The sequence below is a fragment of the Chiloscyllium punctatum genome, chromosome 36 (assembly GCF_047496795.1).
Source record: "Chiloscyllium punctatum isolate Juve2018m chromosome 36, sChiPun1.3, whole genome shotgun sequence".
Taxonomy (NCBI): Eukaryota; Metazoa; Chordata; class Chondrichthyes; order Orectolobiformes; family Hemiscylliidae; genus Chiloscyllium; species Chiloscyllium punctatum.
The window spans coordinates 18,027,209-18,035,239 of record NC_092774.1 but is presented as its reverse complement, the minus strand read 5'-3'; positions in this window follow the sequence as shown (position 1 = coordinate 18,035,239).

Genomic DNA, 8,031 nt, shown 5'->3' with positions numbered 1-8,031 from the left:
ACAAACCCCACCCCAACCCCGACACAACCCCAACCCCCACACAACCTCAACCCCCGCACAACCCCAACCCCAACACAACCCCCACACAACCCCAAACCCCACACAACCCCAACCCCCACACAACCCCCACACAACCCCAACCCCCACACAACCCCAACCCCCACACAACCCCAACCCCCACACAAACCCCACACAACCCCAACCCCCACACAACCCCAACCCCCACACAACCCCAACACAACACCAACCCCAACCCCCACACAACCCCAACCCCAACACAACCCCAACCCCAACACAACCCCAACCCCCACACAACCCCAACCCCCACACAATCCCAACCCCCACACAACCCCAACCCCCACACAACCCCAACCCCAACACAACCCCAACCCCAACACAACCCCAACCTCCACACAACCCCAACCCCCACACAACCCCAACCCCAACACAACCCCAACCTCCACACAACCCCAACCCCCACACAACCCCAACCCCAACACAACCCCCAGTGGGCGGCACGGTGGCACAGTGGTTAGCACTGTTGCCTCACAGCGCCAGAGATCCGGGTTCAATTCCCGCCTCAGGCGACTAACTGTGTGGAGTTTGCACGTTCTCCCCGTGTCTGCGTGGGTTTCCTCCGGGTGCTCTGGTTTCCTCCCACAGTCCAAAGATGTGCAGGTCAGGTGAATTGGCCATGCTAAATTGCCCGTAGTGTTAGGTAAGGGGTAAATGTAGGGGTATGGGTGGGTTGCGCTTCGGCGGGGCGGTGTGGACTTGTTGGGCCGAAGGGCCTGTTTCCACACTGTAAATAATCTAATCTAATCTAATCTAAACCCCAACCACCCACACAACCCCAACCCCCACACAACCCCAACCCCCACACAACCCCAACCCCCACACAACCCCAACCCCTCCCAAACCCCAACCCCCACACAACCCCAACCCCCACATAACCCCAACCCCCACACAACCCCAACCCCCACACAACCCCAACCCCCACACAACCCCAACCCCCACACAACCCCAACCCCCCACACAACCCCAACCCCTCCCAAACCTCAACCCCTCCCACCAACCCCCACACAACCCTAACCCCTCCCAAACCCCAACCCCTCCAAACACCAACCCCCACACAACCCCAACCCCTCCCAAACCTCAACCCCCACACAACCCCAACCCCCACACAACCCCAACCCATACATCCCAAACCCCAACCCCACGCAACCTCAACCCCTCCCAAACCCCAACCCCTTCCAAACCCCAACCCCCACACAACCCCAACCCCTCCCAAACCCCAACCCCCACACAACCCCAACCCCTCCCAAACCCCAACCCCCACACAACCCCAACCCCCACACAACCCCAACCCCTCCCAAACCCCAACCCCCACACAACCCCAACCCCCACATAACCCCAACCCCCACACAACCCCAACCCATACATCCCAAACCCCAAGCCCCACACAACCCCAACCCCCACACAACCCCAACCCCCCACACAACCCCAACCCCTCCCAAACCTCAACCCCTCCCACCAACCCCCACACAACCCTAACCCCTCCCAAACCCCAACCCCTCCAAACACCAACCCCCACACAACCCCAACCCCTCCCAAACCTCAACCCCCACACAACCCCAACCCCCACACCACCCCAACCCATACATCCCAAACCCCAACCCCACGCAACCTCAACCCTTCCCAAACCCCAACCCCTTCCAAACCCCAACCCCCACACAACCCCAACACAACACCAACCCCCACACAACCCCAACCCCAACCCCAACCCCCACACAACCCCAACCCCAACACAACCCCAACCCCAACACAACCCCAACCCCCACACAACCCCAACCCCCACACAACCCCAACCCCCACACAACCCCAACCCCTCCCAAACCCCAACCCCCACACAACCCCAACCCCCACATAACCCCAACCCCCACACAACCCCAACCCATACATCCCAAACCCCAAGCCCCACACAACCCCAACCCCCACACAACCCCAACCCCCCACACAACCCCAACCCCTCCCAAACCTCAACCCCTCCCACCAACCCCCACACAACCCTAACCCCTCCCAAACCCCAACCCCTCCAAACACCAACCCCCACACAACCCCAACCCCTCCCAAACCTCAACCCCCACACAACCCCAACCCCCACACAACCCCAACCCATACATCCCAAACCCCAACCCCACGCAACCTCAACCCCTCCCAAACCCCAACCCCTTCCAAACCCCAACCCCCACACAACCCCAACCCCTCCCAAACCCCAACCCCCACACAACCCCAACCCCTCCCAAACCCCAACCCCCACACAACCCCAACCCCTCCCAAACCCCAACCCCCACACAACCCCAACCCCTCCCAAACCCCAACCCCTCCCAAACCCCAACCCCCACACAACCCCAACCCCTCCCAAACCTCAACCCCCACACAACCCCAACCCCCACACAACCCCAACCCATACATCCCAAACCCCAACCCCCACACAACCTCAACACCTCCCAAACCCCAACCCCGTCACAACCTCAACACCTCCCAAACCCCAAACCCCACACAACCCCAACCGCTCCCAAACCCCAACCCCTCCCAAACCCCAACCCCCACACAACCTCAACACCTCCCAAACCCCAACCCCTCCCAAACCCCAACCCCAACACAACCCCAACCCCTCCCAAACCTCAACCCCTCCCAAACCCCAACCCCTCCCAAACCCCAACCCCCAACCCCTCCCAAACCCCAACCCCTCCCAAACCTCATCCCCTCCCAAACACCAACCCCCACACAACCGAAACGCAACCAGAGGGAGGGCCGCACTGTCGGAGGGTCAGGCCTGAGGGAGTGGTCACTGTCGGGGGGTCAGTGACGAGGGAGTGGGCACTGTCAGAGGGTCAATGCTGAGGGAGTGGGCACTGTCAGAGGGTCAGTGCTGAGGGAGTGGGCACTGTCGGAGGGTCAGTGCTGAGGGAGTGGGCACTGTCGGAGGGTCAGTGCTGAGGGAGTGGGCACTGTCGGAGGGTCAGTGCTGAGGGAGTGGGCACTGTCGGAGGGTCAGTGCTGAGGGAGTGGGCCCTGTCGGGGGGTCAGTGCTGAGGGAGTGGGCCCTGTCGGGGGGTCAGTGCTGAGGGAGTGGGCCCTGTCATTGAGGAAGAGATTGGTAATTTTGTGGTGGGATTTTCTCTGTGGGATCCTGCTGTGCTCTCATTTGCCCTCGAGTGTTTGGATATCTCCTAACCTCTGCTGAATGGCCTCCCTCCCCAGACACCGTGCTCATTCCCGAAGGTATCACCCAACCCTCCGAGTTAGTCTGTGTGGCCACTCGGCCCACATCCCCGATGCTGCCGTACGTTGGTACCTGCCCCAGGAGATGTCAGTGATGCGAATGGTAACATGGCACTGAGCTGGAGAGCAGCTTGTGTCACCACAGGGATTTCAATCCCGGAGCCTGAGAGGGAAACAACAGGTCAATTCATTTATATATAACCTGGCATCGCTGTCAATTCATTTATATATAACCTGGCATCGCTGTCAATTCATTTATATACAACCCGGGATCGCTGTCAATTCATTTATATATAACCTGGCATCGGTGTCAATTCATTTATGTACAACCCGGGATCGCTGTCAATTCATTTATATACAATCCGGGATCGCTGGCAATTCATTTATATACAACCCGGGATCGCTGTCAATTCATTTATATACAACCTGGGATCGCTGTCAATTCATTTATATACGACCCGGCACTGCTGTCAATTCATTTATATATAACCTGGCATCGCTGTCAATTCATTTATATACAACCTGGGATCACTGTCAATTCATTTATATACAACCCGGGATCGCTGTCAATTCATTTATATATAACCCAGCACTGCTGTCAATTCATTTATATACAACCTGGCATCGCTGTGAATTCATTTATATACAATCCGGGATCGCTGGCAATTCATTTATATACAACCTGGCATCGCTGTCAATTCATTTATATACAACCTGGGATCACTGTCAATTCATTTATATACAACCCGGGATCGCTGTCAATTCATTTATATATAACCCAGCACTGCTGTCAATTCATTTATATACAACCTGGCATCGCTGTGAATTCATTTATATACAACCTGGGATCACTGTCAATTCATTTATATACAACCCGGGATCGCTGTCAATTCATTTATATATAACCCAGCACTGCTGTCAATTCATTTATATACAACCTGGCATCGCTGTGAATTCATTTATATACAACCCGGGATCGCTGTCAATTCATTTATATACAACCCGGAACCGCTGTCAATTCATTTATATACAACCCGGGATTGCTGTCAATTCATTTGTAGATAATACAGCCCCGCTGTAAATTCATTTATATACAACCTGGGATCACTGTCAATAATCTGGAACTGCTGTCAATTCATTTATATATAACCCGGGACCACTGACTATTTATTGTGTATACAACACAGCAAAGCTGTCAATTCATTTATATACAACCCGGCACTGCTGTCAATTCATTTATATATAACCTGGCATCGCTGTCAATTCATTTATATACAACCCGGGATCGCTGTCAATTCATTTATATATAACCCAGCACTGTTGTCAATTCATTTATATATAACCTGGCATCGCTGTCAATTCATTTATATATAACCTGGCATCGCTGTCATTTCATTTATGTACAACCCAGGATCGCTGTCAATTCATTTATATACAACCCGGGATCGCTGTCAATTCATTTATATATAACCCAGCACTGCTGTCAATTCATTTATATATAACCTGGCATCGCTGTCAATTCATTTATATACAACCCGGGATCGCTGTCAATTTATTTATGTACAACCCAGGATCGCTGTCAATTCATTTGTATACAACCCGGAACAGCTATCAATTCATTTATATACAACCCGGAACAGCTGTCAATTCATTTATATACAACCCGGGATTGCTATCAATTCATTTGTAGATAATACAGCCCTGCTGTAAATTCATTTATATACAACCTGGGATCACTGTCAATAATCTGGAACTGCTGTCAATTCATTTATATATAACCCGGGACCACTGACTATTTATTGTGTATACAACACAGCAAAGCTGTCAATTCATTTATATACAACCCGGGATCGCTGTCAATTCATTTATATACAACCCGGAACCGCTGACAATTCATTTATATACAACCCAGGATCGCTGTCAATTTATTTATGTACAACCCAGGATCGCTGTCAATTCATTTATATACAACCCGGAACAGCTATCAATTCATTTATATACAACCCGGAACAGCTGACAATTCATTTATATACAACCCGGGATTGCTATCAATTCATTTGTAGATAATACAGCCCCGCTGTAAATTCATTTATATACAACCTGGGATCACTGTCAATAATCTGGAACTGCTGTCAATTCATTTATATATAACCCGGGACCACTGACTATTTATTGTGTATACAACACAGCAAAGCTGTCAATTCATTTATATACAACCCGGGATCGCTGTCAATTCATTTATATACAACCCGGAACTGCTGTCAATTCATTTATATACAACCTGGGATCGCTGTCAATTCATTTATATACAACCCGGGATCGCTGTCAATTCATTTATATACAACCCAGCACCGCTGTCAATTCATTTATATACAACCCGGAACCGCTGTCAATTCATTTATATATAACCCAGCACCACTGTCAATTCATTTATATACAACCTGGGATCGCTGTCAATTCATTTATATACAACCCAGCACTGCTGGCAATTCATTTATATACAACCCGGAACCGCTGTCAATTCATTTATCTACAACCCGGAACCGCTGTCAATTCATTTATATACAACCTGGGATCACTATCAATTCATTTATATGCAACCTGGAAACGCTGTCAATTCGTTTATATACAACCCAGGATCGCTGTCAATTCATTTATATACAACCCGGAACCATTGTCAATTCATTTATATACAACATGGAACCGCTGTCAATTCATTTATATACAACCCAGCACCACTGTCAATTCATTTATCTACAACCTGGGATCACTGTCAATTCATTTATATACAACCTGGAACCGCTGTCAATTCATTTATATACAACATGGAACCGCTGTCAATTCATTTATATACAACCCAGCACCACTGTCAATTCATTTATCTACAACCTGGGATCACTGTCAATTCATTTATATACAACCTGGAACCGCTGTCAATTCATTTATATACAACCTGGGATCGCTGTCAATTCATTTATATACAACCCGGAACCGTTATCAATTCATTTATATACAACCCAGCACCATTGTCAATTCATTTATATACAACCCAGCACCGCTGTCAATTCATTTATATACAACCCGGAACCACTGTCAATTCATTTATATATGGCCCAGCATCACTGTCAATTCATTTATATACAACCCAGCACCGCTGTCAATTCATTTATATATGGCCCAGCATCACTGTCAATTCATTTATATACAACCCAGCACCGCTGTCAATTCATTTATATACAACCCGGAACCGCTGTCAATTCATTTATATACAACCCAGCACCATTGTCAATTCATTTATATACAACCCAGCACCGCTGTCAATTCATTTATATACAACCCGGAACCGCTGTCAATTCATTTATATATGGCCCAGCATCACTGTCAATTCATTTATATACAACCCAGCACCGCTGTCAATTCATTTATATACAACCCAGCACCATTGTCAATTCATTTATATACAACCCAGCACCGCTGTCAATTCATTTATATACAACCCAGCACCGCTGTCAATTCATTTATATACAACCTGGGATCGCTGTCAATTCATTTATATACAACGCGGAACCGCTGTCAATTCATTTATATACAACGCGGAACCGCTGACAATTCATTTATATATGGCCCAGCACCATTGTCAATTCCTTTATATACAACCTGGGAACACTGTCAATTCATTCATATACAACCCGGAACCGCTGTCAATTCATTTATATACAACCTGGGATCGCTGTCAATTCATTTATATACAACCCAGGAACTGCTCTCAATTCATTTATATACAACCTGGGATCGCTGTCAATTCATTCATATACAACCCGGAACCGCTGTCAATTCATTTATATACAACCTGGGATCACTGTCAATTCATTTATATACAACCCAGGAACTGCTCTCAATTCATTTATATACAACCTGGGATCGCTGTCAATTCATTTATATACAACCCAGGAACTGCTCTCAATTCATTTATATACAACCTGGGATCGCTGTCAATTCATTCATACACAACCCGGAACCGCTGTCAATTCATTTATATACAACCTGGGATGACTGTCAATTCATTTATATACAACCCAGGAACTGCTCTCAATTCATTTATATACAACCTGGGATCGCTGTCAATTCATTTATATACAACCCAGGAACTGCTCTCAATTCATTTGTGCACAGTCCGAACTGCTGTCAATTCATTAATTTAAATAGACAGCAATGATAGGTCACATATATGTATAACCCGGCACCACAGTCAATTCATTTATATATAACCCAGCATCACAGTCAATTCATTTATATATAACCCGGCATCACAGTCAATTCATTTATATATAACCCGGCATCACAGTCAATTCATTTATATATAACCCGGCACCGGTATCGATTCACCAACATGGCACCAATCTGTAACTCCCTCCCCGGGGTATCTGTTATTCTGTATATAAACCCCACCCCCGAAACCCCTCGATTAGATTCCAGTCTGTAACTCCCTCCCGGGGTATCTGTTATTCTGTATATAAACCCCACCCCGAACCCCTCGATTAGATTCCAGTCTGTAACTCCCTCCCCGGGGTATCTGTTATTCTGTATATAAACCCCACCCCGAACCCCTCGATTAGATTCCAGTCTGTAACTCCCTCCCCGGGGTATCTGTTATTCTGTATATAAACCCCACCCCGAACCCCTCGATTAGATTCCAGTCTGTAACTCCCTCCCCGGGGTATCTGTTATTCTGTATATAAACCC